Genomic DNA, 12,579 nt, shown 5'->3' with positions numbered 1-12,579 from the left:
TTGTACTCCGAAAAGCCTGTGCCTTGCCCCCAGGCCAAGAGCGAGGGCACGCTAGCTCCCCGGGAAGGCAGGGGTGCCCCTCCCCTGTATGCCAGACTAGACCTACAAGCCACGGTTTGATCCTCGGCGCCTGGCCTGCTTCCGATAACCACACTCCCTCCTTTCAGAAAACTGTCCTTCTCCCCACCCCCCTTCTCCCAGGTCATATTCTGACTGTCACTGTTCCCTGAGTGATGGGAAGGGTCCTCAACATGGCTATTCAGAGACTCTCCCAGGGATTTTTGGAGTTGGGAGGGGCAGGGGGAGGGGTGGGGGTGTGAGGGAAGAAAAGGAAGGGAGGGGAGAGGGGAATGGAAGGGGGCAGAGAGGAGCAGGAGGGAGCTGGGAAAGGGGGAAGGGGAAGGAGAGACCTTCCTCTGTGGTGGAGAAGCTGGGAACTGTGGGCCTGGCAGCTGCCCACACCCTGTGCCGGCAGCTGGTTTGAGAGGGGGAACCAGGGAGGCCCCTGCCTCCAGGGACTCCAGGCTCCGCTAGAATCACAGCCTTTTAGCACAGGATTTGGGGTCACATAAACCAAGGCATACCCCTTCTAGCCTAAGTCAGTTCAAGTTGGGTTTCCGTTACTTGCAACCTAAGAGTCCTTCGGAACCTTCTCACCTGCCCAGGCTCGCTCAGGCTGTCGTGTCAGCTACCACAGAAAGAGAGGAGCCTAGAACTCAACCGCACAGTGGGGAGCCCACTCTGTGCATCTCTCAGGTCAGCAGGTGCATCCACTTTGCAACCCACGAAGGTGAAATACACGCTCTCTGGAGTCTAACTCCATGAACAGTACCGGATGCTCCACAGTGCCCTCTCTGGGCCTGCAGGTTAGGGAGAGCACATTGACCATTCTTTTGTTCGACTGTTAGCGGCACCTCAATCTATTCTGCCCCAGGCCTGGTGCCCTTGGCCCCCCACCATCAGCACCACCTCCAAAGCATTCCGCTCATTACTCCCCTCCATCCGTCTGTCCCTGCAGAGGACCTGGCCAGCCCGCCTGTGGGGGTCTTCTGGGCAACTTCCATCCTGAAAGTATGTGCTACTCTCTGCCTCTCCTATAGGAACCAGCCAACAACGAACACAACTGTAATTCTGGACAGGAAGAGTGTGAGACCACTGTGAAACTCCCCCGAAGTAGTAGCCACAGTCACCGCTGGGTCCACGAGGGACTCAGGGAGGACCTCCTCGCCTCTGTTCCCCAGGGCTGAGGCAACAAGGGAGCTGCTGGAGGAGCTGCTGCGGCTGCGGATGAACAAGGCAGACCCTGGGAGAGAAGGGAACAAAGAGCGTGGGGAGGGGCGGAGGGCTGGGGCTCAGCTGCACCAGGAGGCGTCCAGGCCCAAGGATAATCCCCCAGACAGCTAATCCTCGAACTGCCCTGAAGAGATGATATGCAAACACACTGACACTCACCCTAATTTATTCTAAATAAGACCCCTGGACGAGAGGCCTGACCCAGTGGCTCAGGCAGCCAGGCATCAGTCCCCAGGGGCTATGCCAGCCTGGATCTGTCACACGGTCGCCCTGGCAGAGCAAGTGGGAAGGCCCTTCAGATCTTTTCTGTTAGGAGTCGAGGGCTGCTCCGTGCCTGTGCTCCAAGGGGAGGTGGGGGGGGGGCAGCTGGAGGCTCCTGCCCCGTGAAGACAGCCCCTGGGAACAGCACTGGAGGCCCTGGACCACTCTCTGTTCAGGGGTCAGAAGCCAACAGCATTAACATGAAGGACGGGGGATGTTTCATGAACAGTAATAAGGATTTAACGTGTTCTCCTCAATCCCCACCCACACCCACACCTACGTGGCGCCTGATGCTAGAAGGGTTTACGGAGTGAAAACAGGGTGGCTACACAGGAACTTGCAGCTTAAGAGGAAAAGTAAGAAAACTATACTGTTTTGATGACTCATGTGCTCAGAATACCAACTACGGGCCACGTGGAAATGTGGACCATACACAACCCCTGCCTACAAAACTCAATCTCACTATCGTTATATAAGTTATGTTTATAGCACATAAAATTCTATGTAGATTACATGCACAAAAGCAGAGATACAGATGTGTAAACCAAAACCACAAATGTCCACGATACCATGAAATCAGTTTGGGATGAAGCCACATTTCTCTAAAGAAATGCTTAAAGCGATGAGCAAAAACCCCTGATAATTGGCTAAAGACACAGGGAAACAATCAGATATGCATTTAATGAGGATATTCTAGGTTCCGGATGACTGGGGGCCCAAGACCGACAAGATGACAAATTGACTTAAACTGACACTGTCTAGTAGCCACATGTGACGCGTGACCGATGCAAACGGACAAGTACTGCAAGCAGAAAACACACAGCGATGTCAAAGTCTTCCTCTGAAAAAACAATGTCAACTCTACCAGTAATAAGTTTCCTACTGAGTACATGTTGATACTTTGGGTCTGCTCCGGAACCTAAAATATATCACTACAATTAATGTCATTTGTTTCTTTCTTGTTGAGTGTGGCTATGAGAAAATTCAACATGATGTCTTCTGTTTCTAGCTTGCTGAGAGTTCTGTGAGACAGCCACGACTCAGATTATTTTCCTCTAAGACTGTGATGACAGATCCCTGTGGCAGTAACAGCCCCTTATCATCATCACTAACAAGGCAGACACCAAATTAAGCACAAAATGTACTTTACTATGTTTAACGTTCACTCACTATCATAAAACTCAGGTCTAGCTTAAGATCTGAGTTAACTGCGAGTTAATGATCACGAAAGTTGTAGTTTAAAAGATTTACTCTGCCACATGCAGAAGAAGGAATGATTAACCAGCACTGTAATTTCACTCGGGGCTGACAAACTTCTAGGCAAATGCAGGCACTACTCTGTTATAGCCAATTTAGAAACACGTGTATCTCTTTGTCTACCAACAAATGGACACTCTCCCACAAGGTTCGGGAGGGAATTCCGCTCCCCCCTCCCTCGCTGTACATCCGTGCGACCACCTTCACTGGAACCACGACGTTTCTGTGCTGTGCCCAGACTGTGATGGAATCAAGCTGTGCAAGGAAACGGAGCAACGTGGAATGAGACTGGTCACTCATTTGAACCGGCAGCCACTTCACTGTAAAGACACACTGAAGGCCTGGCTGGCGTAGCTCAGTGGATTGAGCACGGGCTGCAAACCAAAGTGTCGCAGGTTTGATTCCCAGTCAGGGCACGTGCCTGGGTTGCAGGCCACAGCTCCCAGCAACCGCACATTGATGTTTCTCTCTCTCTCTCTTTCTCCCTCCCTTCCCTCTCTAGAAATGGATAAATAAAATCTTTTAAAAAATTAAAAAATAACAAAAACTACTTAAAAAAAGACACACGGAAGGAGACGAGCCTTTACATCGTCCCTATGACGAATGGTGTGACAACAGGACGACTAAGTGGGGGAACGGCAATGCAGGGAGAAGAGCTGCGAACGCCACAGATGTGCTGCACTGACGCCCGGGGCAACCCCTCTTTCTTGCCGTGATTGCAATGGCAGGTGTAACCGGACTGGCCGATATGCCGGCAGCTCCTTCACGGCAGGTTGATGAAGAACACGGTAACATTAGCAATATAGCAACAGTGACCATGGCTGTCATGCACCAAAATTTTATCTTAGGTTGCAAAGTTTTAGTTTTTCCTACTATTTTGTGATAAACAAGTATTGAATCATTTAATGCTCACACCACTTTAGAATTAGATGTTATTGTTAATATTCCCAGTGCCCAGATGGGGAAATGGCAGCCTAGAAAGGTTATTTGGCCCAAGGGGCACAGTTTATAAATGGGGGAGGCTGGTTTTAAACTCAGGGTCGGCTCCCGAGCCCAAAAACAACTATGGGCTGTGCATTAGACAACTCTAACCACCTTGAAAAGTCTGGCCAACAGACCAACATTTTTACTACCTAAAAAAGTTAGGTTGCCACCCTGGCTGGTGTGTCACACCCTACCCTTTTCATATGTGGTTGATTGCCTGCCTGCAAATCAAAGGGTCACCAGTTCGATTCCCAGTCCAGGGCACATGCCTGGGTTGCGGACCAGGTACCCAGTAGGGGGCGCATGAGAGGTAACCACACACTAATGTTCCTCTCCCTCTCTCCTTTCCTTTCCCTCTCTAAAAATAAATAAATAAAATCCTTTAAAAAAAAGTTGCGTTGCCTTTAATGACAGAACAGCCCTGGACCTGCGGCTGGCACGTCCCGAGCTCCCTCTAGGAAGTCTGAATGGAGCGATCTGAAGAAGGCGTCCCTTCCGGCCGGGCGCCCTCACTCACACCCCCCTGCCTCATCCCGGGCACGCTCGTGTTTTCATTTCCTTACCCTCTTCATGTGTGCAGCACATGCTTAGTGAATCAAGTTATTAAACTTGTAAGTCAAAAAAAAAAAAAACCTTTTCTGTAGAACTTTGCTGAAGATACCAAGTTGGAACAGGGAAAACGTAAAGATAATTACAGACAATTATCTGATAAACGGCTATTTTTATACTCAGCCGAGCTGGTGAACTACAGACAGATGTGGAGGTTTCCGTGTGTTCAGCAAGGATTTGGAAAAGCAGAACTTCCAGACACTCAGATGCTTCCCTCTCACGAGGGTCTCTCTAAGTGATTTGAATGCCCTGCGTAACAACTCTCTCTAAGCTATAAAAAATGAAACACTGCAATTCTTCAGGACAGGGAGAAGCACTGAGAATGTAATAAAAGTGACATCCTAAGTCCCGTGCCCCAGCAAGGCAGGCATGGGGCAGGGAGCGCAGGTGAGCGTGTTCTGGAAACAACACACGGATGCAGCGCCGGCCGGGCAGCCGGAGAGGCGGCCTCCCGCGCCCCAAGCAGGTATCACCGGGATAGGGTGTGCAGCGCTCTGTGTTCCTTTTGCCACCGCGGATACAAACACCCACTTGCAGTGTAATGAGAATCAAACGCGCTTTGTTCCGAGGGGCATGCACTTCAAATAATCTGGGGTGGTTTCAAAGGGGAGGAAGAAAGCACGCTTGTTGTCAAACAAGGCACCGGCAGTGACACGGCCGGCCGGCCGGCCGTCAACAGATCGGCCAAGGGACAGGCTGCGGCGAGGGGAGGTACTTTGAGGAAATCTGTCTGGCTTTGAGAGACTCTAGAAGAAAAGCAGTAGAAAAAGTACACAAAGAGCGCACCCAACGTGGTGTAAAACTGAACAGCATGGAAAGAATCGGATGAGGGGTTGATCGAGATTGCTGATGGGACATCTACATACTGTCGGCAAAAGAAATTATTTTTTTCCTTAAAAAAAAAAAAAACTTCGAGGAAACCCTGGATGACTTACAGATACTGGATTATAGTTTCTATGCCTACATGTTGAATAGTTTTTTCCAATTTAAAAAAAAACTCATAGAAAAGACATGGTTCTCAAAAGAGAACAATGGTTTAGTGCCCCACCCCCAAAATCTAAGAATTAAAAAAAAAAATCAAAGAAGGTTCTGAGAGCATCGGAATCAACTTCCCCGCGTGGCGAACGTGGGACGGGCCTGAAATCCGATTCGCTCGGAGAGAGAACTGCAGGCTCCTCAGCCCAGCCAGCTGGCTGGCCCAGCCCTGGCGAGGACCTCCTGCCGAGGCTCGGGGCAGGGCCTCGGGCACCAGCACAGGCTGTGGCTGGGCCCCGCCCGCACCTTCCTCTGCCTTTCTCAAGGCAGGAAAAAAAAGCCACCCATGGTCCACGAGCCCACTGACTCCCACGTCCCCACGTCTTCTGGGAGGCAGGAAGAGGCCACCGTGGGTAGGCGGCTGCTCCTGCCTGCAGTGTGACGAGGTGGTAACCATCCACCTCAAGTTAGGGGCTCCCTTTCATCTTTGAAAAGTGACCAATCACTAGTATGTCAACTTTCACAGGACATGTTCCAATGACATAAGCCTTCCTGTCAAACTAAGAGTCTTGGCCCAGAATCTGTTCACTCACTGACAGAGCTTGACAGATTTGTTTATGTGGTTCTCACTCAGCAGATGCCAAGGGCCTGGGTTCCAGATTTTTCTCTGACTTTCCCATAGCTGCTCAATGCCATCTGCCTCAACTAGGACTCCCCATTAGACTTCTTTCCCCCATGACCCCTTTAAAATATACCCAAGAGGCCATTGAGATATACAGCTTTGTTTGTCAATTCCTATATTCATCATGCAAGAGAGAGACAATTCAGTTGGCTTCCAGGGAAACAACAAACCGCACTGTAACAGTGAATGCTTTCAGAACCGTGAGTGAAGGACCACTCTTAAGAGTACTTCCACATACTCTACCACATGTTGGTTGCTCCCAGATCTTTAGAAAAAGGTCATCATTTCCACCCCCACCCTGTAAAAATACCCTCACGGATGAATGCACAAAGTTAGGGCAAGGATGAGTATTCTCCCTGCAGCAATTCAGAGAAACACACGTCTAGTCCTAGAAATCCCGCGAGGCTGGCACTGCTTCCGGGAGACCGCTGCTGGCCTGTCTGTGCGGGTGCTGCGCGGACAGGAGAGTCGGGATCCCTTTCCGTACCTTGCACAGGTAACGTGTTGGAAAGCTAAGTTACCGAGAAAGGAAAGATGGGTGCACTTCCAAGCAGCGTGCTACTTATATTTGCCTCTGAATTCGGGTTTAGGCAAATGGTGGCAGAAAAACACCTGAAGGCAAGTGTTTGAAAGGATAAGTCACACACATATAAGTAGGGTGCTTTCTTTATCAGATGCTATAACTTTTATCCACACGGAACCTGTAAATATGACTTGGGGTTCTCAATGACAGCCATTTAAGATATCTAAAAGGGAAATTCTAAGTAGAAAACCACATCAAAAAGCATTATATTCATTCAACAGACATGCAAGTACCTACCATATGTCCACATTGTTCTAGACACCAGGGACATGTCAGTGACCAAAAGAGACAAAACCCCTGTTTTTGTGGAGTTTCTATAATCTAGCACCAAAAGACAGCCTACTAAATATAAATTAGGACACAGGGTCCGGCAGAGCTAATGCCTGCTTGAGTGTGGTTGATAGGATAATAAAATGGGTGTGATAATTTATAGTTTTAATTTGAACATTTCACTTTAAATATCATACAGTGTGCTTGAGCGTGCTATTGTTCTGTTACAGAATTACATGCTGATTTTGTAATCCAAGATTTTGTAATAAAAAAAGGGGGGGGGGCGTTATTTGTGCCGGACTCTGTATAATGAAAGTTGGAAGGTCCCAAGTACCGCGGGTGAAAAGAAAGCAGACGAGAGAACAAGGTGCATTGGAAGGGGGTGGCCAGGGAAGGCCAGCTGAGAAGGTGACGTGGAGAGACGATCTCCGGGGTCGAGCTGAGGGGTCGGGGTGGGGGTGGGGGGGCAGGCACAGACACGCAGACGTCTGGGCGACTGGGCGACTGGGCGACTGGGCGAGGGGCGGTGCAGACAGTGGGAACAGCAGGGACAGCGGCTCCGAGGCAGGAAAGTGCCCAGAGAAGCCATGTAGGCAAGTGCCTTAAACTGCTTCCAGACTGAGGGATTACAAGTCGGGGCAAAATGTCATGAACGCGGCCACGTTTTCCTAAACTCCTGGCGCAGGAACGTGCCTCTGGAAATGCTCCCTCAAACCCCTGGTCTCGCCAAGGAAGGGACAGCGGAGGGTTGCGGCGGAGGGTTGCGTGAGTCATCCAAGGTGAGGACAGCCGCAGCCAGGGGCAGAGAAAGGCCTCCACGCGAAACCCCGAGTCAGCCCCACCGTCTTCTGTCTCCTGCGTCATAATTGAGGTACTTTTCTCATTTAAAAAAAAAATTTCTTAAGCCCTAGCTGGCGTAGCTCAGTGGATTGAGCTGGGGGGGGGGGGGGGGCTGCGAACCAAAGCATCGCAGGTTCGATTCCCAGTCAGGGCACATGCCTGGGTTGCAGGCCACGGCCCCCAGCAACTGAACATTGATATTTCTCTCTCTCTCTCTTCCTCCCTCCCTTCCCTCTCTAAAAATAAATAAATAAAATCTTTAAAAAATTTCTTTAAACAAAAGAACAAAAGAACCCAGGCAGCTAACATAATCTTCTTAGAGCTAAAAACGGATGAATTTTACTTTTTCATTCAACGAATACCCAAGCATGCCCTAGGTACACCCCAAAACAAATATTTGTTGCGAAATGAAGTAAGAAATGTGGCGTTACCTAGACCCCACGACCCAGCCATGAATTGTGTGTGTAACACAGAAATTTGTGTCCGGGGAAATATGTCTTAGATGTTTATCGAAGCACTCTCTATTATAATAAAGAAGCAGAAACAAACCAACTGTCCTCAGCAGAAAAGGTGTAACTGGAAAAATGGGAACACTCTAGTTTTCTCTTGGCGAGGGAATGAATATACTCTAACTTACTCATACAATGGAATTCTCTGTAGAAGCTAAAGTCAGGTCTCGATGTACCTCGAAAACACAGTGACAAATTAAAAACTGCACGTTGTGTGTGTACAGAACTATGCCATGTATGTCAAATGTTAAACACACACAGTCACAGACAATTTGTGAAGAGGTAACATCCAGAAGTACATGTCTGGAAACGTTATATATGAACTTCACGTCAGTAGGTACCTGAGATGGGGGGGATGGAAAAAAAATATTTCAGTTGCAGTTTATTCTTAGGAGGGGATATAAAGCAACTATGGAAAGATTAGCGTCTCTTCAACACAGGTAGTATGGGGAAATGGAAGCCTTACTCCATTCTCTTTTGACGTAGATTGTAAATATTTCATACTCATTTTTATTTTAAAGGAAGGATGAGGGGGCACAACTCCTTCATCACATTCTGTTAATTCCACAGTCATTTCTTTAACCTCCAAACCTCAGTTTCTTCACCTTTATAACGTGAGTTGATACCAAGTGGACCTGTCTCAAGGTTGCTTTGAGAAGTGGCGATTCAGAGACAGAGCGTCATGGTCAGGTTCACTGCCAGTGAGCAGGATGCTGTGCCATGCCCCCACGGAGTCTCCAGGGCTTGGCATCCCTCCTTTTCATTCAATTTCACAGACAGCAGTAACAAGATTTTTCAACAGGTCTGTAATCACCACCACCACCACCCCAAAAAGCCGTAAAACAAATCTAAGGAGTGTAAATGATACAAGAAATTCATTAATGAAGCGTCTCAAGGAATGGAAATGAAAAACCCCAACTGCCCAGCATGGGACCGCCTCTCCCCATCCATGTTTGTAAAAATGATAGGAACTGGATGAACTTCCTCACGTGAAATGTATCTTACAAGCACAAGAGAGAAAAACAAGGCACTGGCCAGGCACCGTTAAGAGAAGATGATCAGATTACACACATTGGTAATAAAACTCCCAGCCACACCTGTGAACAGGGGGAACCTGCAGACGGGGGACAGCAATCCAAACCCAGCCTCCCAGTGATGCACTAGGTGTTCTCCAACTTTGTTCGAACCTCCAGTAGGTGCGACTCTCCTCGCTAAGAGGAGCTTCTGCTGCGCCCTGATACGCAAAAGCAGCTCCTCCCTGTGCCAGACCCTTAGAGTCTGAGATGACATTCTCCAGGGAAGTGACAATGTTTCCTCATCCCAGGGAGCTTGGGATTCTCCTCTACCGGAAGGAAAACGCAGATCCATCCAAAAGATCTGTGCGCCTCGGCCATGGGAAGCCGCTGGTGCAGGTGAGCGGCCTGGAATTCGCAGGTCTAACCCAATCGCCACTAGAAAGTTGGGCTGAGCTACGCTTCTTAAAGGAGCGAAAGCCTGGATTTACTGCCCCAGCGCCTGGGAGGTCTCCTGTAACTCCCGCACTTCACACTGGGCTCCGCCTGCCCCATCAGCTGCCTCTCCTTGTCCTGAGCTCCCTACCTCCCACCCCAGCCACCCCACAAAAGGGGGATGCGAAATCCAAACGCAAAGGAGAGCGTGAGCCAGGGGCTGGCTGCCGAACCCTGCAAAGTGCAGAAATAAAGCCGCGGACACAAATCTGCCAAGCCGGCAGCAAAGGGAAGGTGGGTAGTGAGGATACACACCCTCCCGGACAGAGGTGGGGATAGATGGCGGCCCGCGCTCCCCTCTCGCTCCGCCACATCCTCCCTCCTCCCGAAGTCCCAGCGGCTCCGAGTCTGCCCGAACTCCAGCATCCCTCCTTCCCAGCTGCCCTCGGACCTGCGGCGGGAAAAGAACAAGGAGGACGGAGAACGGGCAGCGGGAGGCAGCGGGAGGCAGCGGCAGGTCCGGGGTGGCCTCTCCCGCACGCTGGGGCCATCTGATGGGCTCCTGGAGTCAGAAATGGAACAATAGCGGACCCTCGCTCGCCAGAGCCACCCGGAGTCTCCCGCCTTCCTCCTCAGCTACTCCAAGTTCAGCGCGGAGGCGGGTCGAGCGGGGCAGCGGAGATCTGGAAGAGCCGGGCGGGCCGGGCAGGTGGGACAGGGTGCAACTGGAGGGCCCACGACACACGCCCTGCCGGGGGCCGGTCATTCATTGCCACCGGCGCTCGCTCCTCCGTAGCCTCGCGCCCTGCCCCGCTGGCCCTCGAGTCCGGGCTGGCGGAAGAAAACCCCTCTCCTAACTTGGCTCGGTCCTCCCACTACGCGAATCCCAACGGTCCTCCTCTTCCCCTGTCCCCAAATCTGCCCTCCGCAGCCAGACGCGGGCGGGCGAGGGACAAGGGAGTGGTGGCGGGACTCTCGCTGCCACCCGCTGAGCTGCTCCGCCCGGCACGCCGTCCCGGGCTCCCCTCGCCGCCAGAGCCCCAGACACAAAGGCGGAGACCGGAGCCGCGGACCTCGCTCCGGGGAGCCTCCCTCCCAACTCTCGGCGCTGCGCACTCACCCCATCCAGGAGACCGCAGCTGCTCCCGGCCCCGCTGGCTGCGCCACCCTGCCCGCCGCTTCCCCAGGAAAACGCGGCCGCCGGGCTCGCTTCCTGCCCGGCTTCCTGCGCCTCGGTTCCTCCTCCTCCTCCTCCGCTGCGGGGGTCAGTGGGCGCTGCGGCTCCGGGGCTGGGCTGGCGGGGCGGGGGCAGCGGCAGCTCCACCACGTGGCCGCCCGGCGCCGGCCCCGCCGACCCGGATCCCGCGGGAGCGGGAAGGGAGGTGCTAACCATTCCCCTCCCCTTCCACCCCGCGGGGCCCTAAATTCCGCGAGTCAGGTGACCCGGCCAGGCTCTCCGGTCCCGACCTGCGGGAGTAGCCCAGGACGCGGCAGCGAGCCCTGGGCGGTGGTGGCCTGCTCTTAGTTTTGCGTGGATCGTGGGACCCTTCCCGCGGAGATGTGTCATCGTCATCACCTGAAGTTACTGGAAAGGACCGGTACTGTGATCCCCAGGGCGGGGGAGCTGCCGAATATTCATTTCCAAAGTCATTTGTGGTCGTGGGAGCGTTACTGATCCAGGCGCCCTTTAGCCAGAATCAAATCGGTTGTATTTTCCAAAGTGACTGAACAGAGAGTAAAGTAGATAGAGTAAAGTAGATAGATGTGATCGTAGTCTCTGGACTGAACTAATTGGTTGGAGTGTCTGTTTCCTCCACTCATCAGGTGACAACAGAAAAGAGCGTTCAGTTGCCTGAGCCAAAAGGCACGAATGGGGGGGCGGGGCCTCAGAGCAGGGCCTCGGAGCAAAGGGGTAGGTGTGGCCTTCTTCCCAAGACCCCTACAGCCTCTCTCCCTTCCCCAGCGGGCTGAGCCCGGCGTTTGAACGCGATGGACTCCTTCAATGCCAAGGATTTCAAAGCCCTCCACCTGCTTCTTCAGTTTGGGACGGCCTCTCCATTCATTGTAGTCATGCCACCTAGCTTATGGCTTAAAAATTCACCAAAGCCCCTCCGTTCTCCGGGTTAGTTCTGCATTCTTTGCGTGGGGCAGGAAGCTTCCCGGAGGAAATAGGTGGTATAAGTCCTTTCTGGTGGGAGTCCCTCTGACTCTGTTGAACTTAAAGAAACAATTACAGCAAAAGTAAAATTCGCCTTAACAGAGTTCAATTCATTCAATAATGCCTTGACCAGATCTTATCTAAGGGGCAGACTTTATCTACCACCGTCCCCCAGGCCCAAACCCTCTACCAGCCAAGGAAACAGCCTGTCTTAGCTTTAACTGGTGACTTATCAAAGTACCAAACAGGGAGCAAAAGCTATGTAGTTACCTGCGTGGTCCTCTCTTCCTAAATCACACGTCAGAGATTCCCTAGGGAGGTGATGAACAACCAGTCTAAAATGAGAAGTGTACTCCCCTTCCTGCCTTTTATCCTAGTCAGGTAAAGTCACCCTCTAAAGGAAAGGGGAACGGGCAAACTTTTCTTTTGGTTTAACGCTGGCCATTTCTACAGCACGGTTTTCCTTTGTGGTTCACAGTAATGGTGCACAGTAGGATACTGGGGTGGGCGGGAGCCACACTGCCACTTAGGAGTTTTCTGTTCTGCTTCTAGCAGGTTAGTCTCTTCCCTCAAGCAGGGGCAGCTATGGAGTGTGGTGGAGGGTGTAGACCGTGCCTCCTTGGAAAGTTGACACGTGTATAAGATTCTGTAGCTGAAGGAGTTAAGCATCAAACATTAAACAATCATTGTGTAAGGCAAGGTCATCAGCC

General features: G+C 51.5%; 1 protein-coding gene across 1 annotated transcript in view; it reads right to left on the bottom strand.

Moving 5' to 3' along the window:
• Positions 1–11,090, bottom strand: part of RAI14 (retinoic acid induced 14) — a 126,377-nt gene extending 115,287 nt beyond the window's left edge. Inside the window, exon 1 of the mRNA XM_045847852.1 lies at positions 10,832–11,090. The gene's annotated coding sequence lies outside the window, so the exon portion shown is untranslated. The remainder of the gene's footprint in view (positions 1–10,831) is intronic.
• Positions 11,091–12,579: the final 1,489 nt, after the last annotated feature.

This window comes from Phyllostomus hastatus, unplaced genomic scaffold (genome assembly GCF_019186645.2).
Source record: "Phyllostomus hastatus isolate PE091 unplaced genomic scaffold, TTU_PhHast_1.1 phas_contig_58, whole genome shotgun sequence".
Classification (NCBI taxonomy): domain Eukaryota; kingdom Metazoa; phylum Chordata; class Mammalia; order Chiroptera; family Phyllostomidae; genus Phyllostomus; species Phyllostomus hastatus.
The sequence above is the reverse complement of the archived record's forward strand: the minus strand, read 5'-3'. Positions and strand labels throughout refer to the sequence as shown.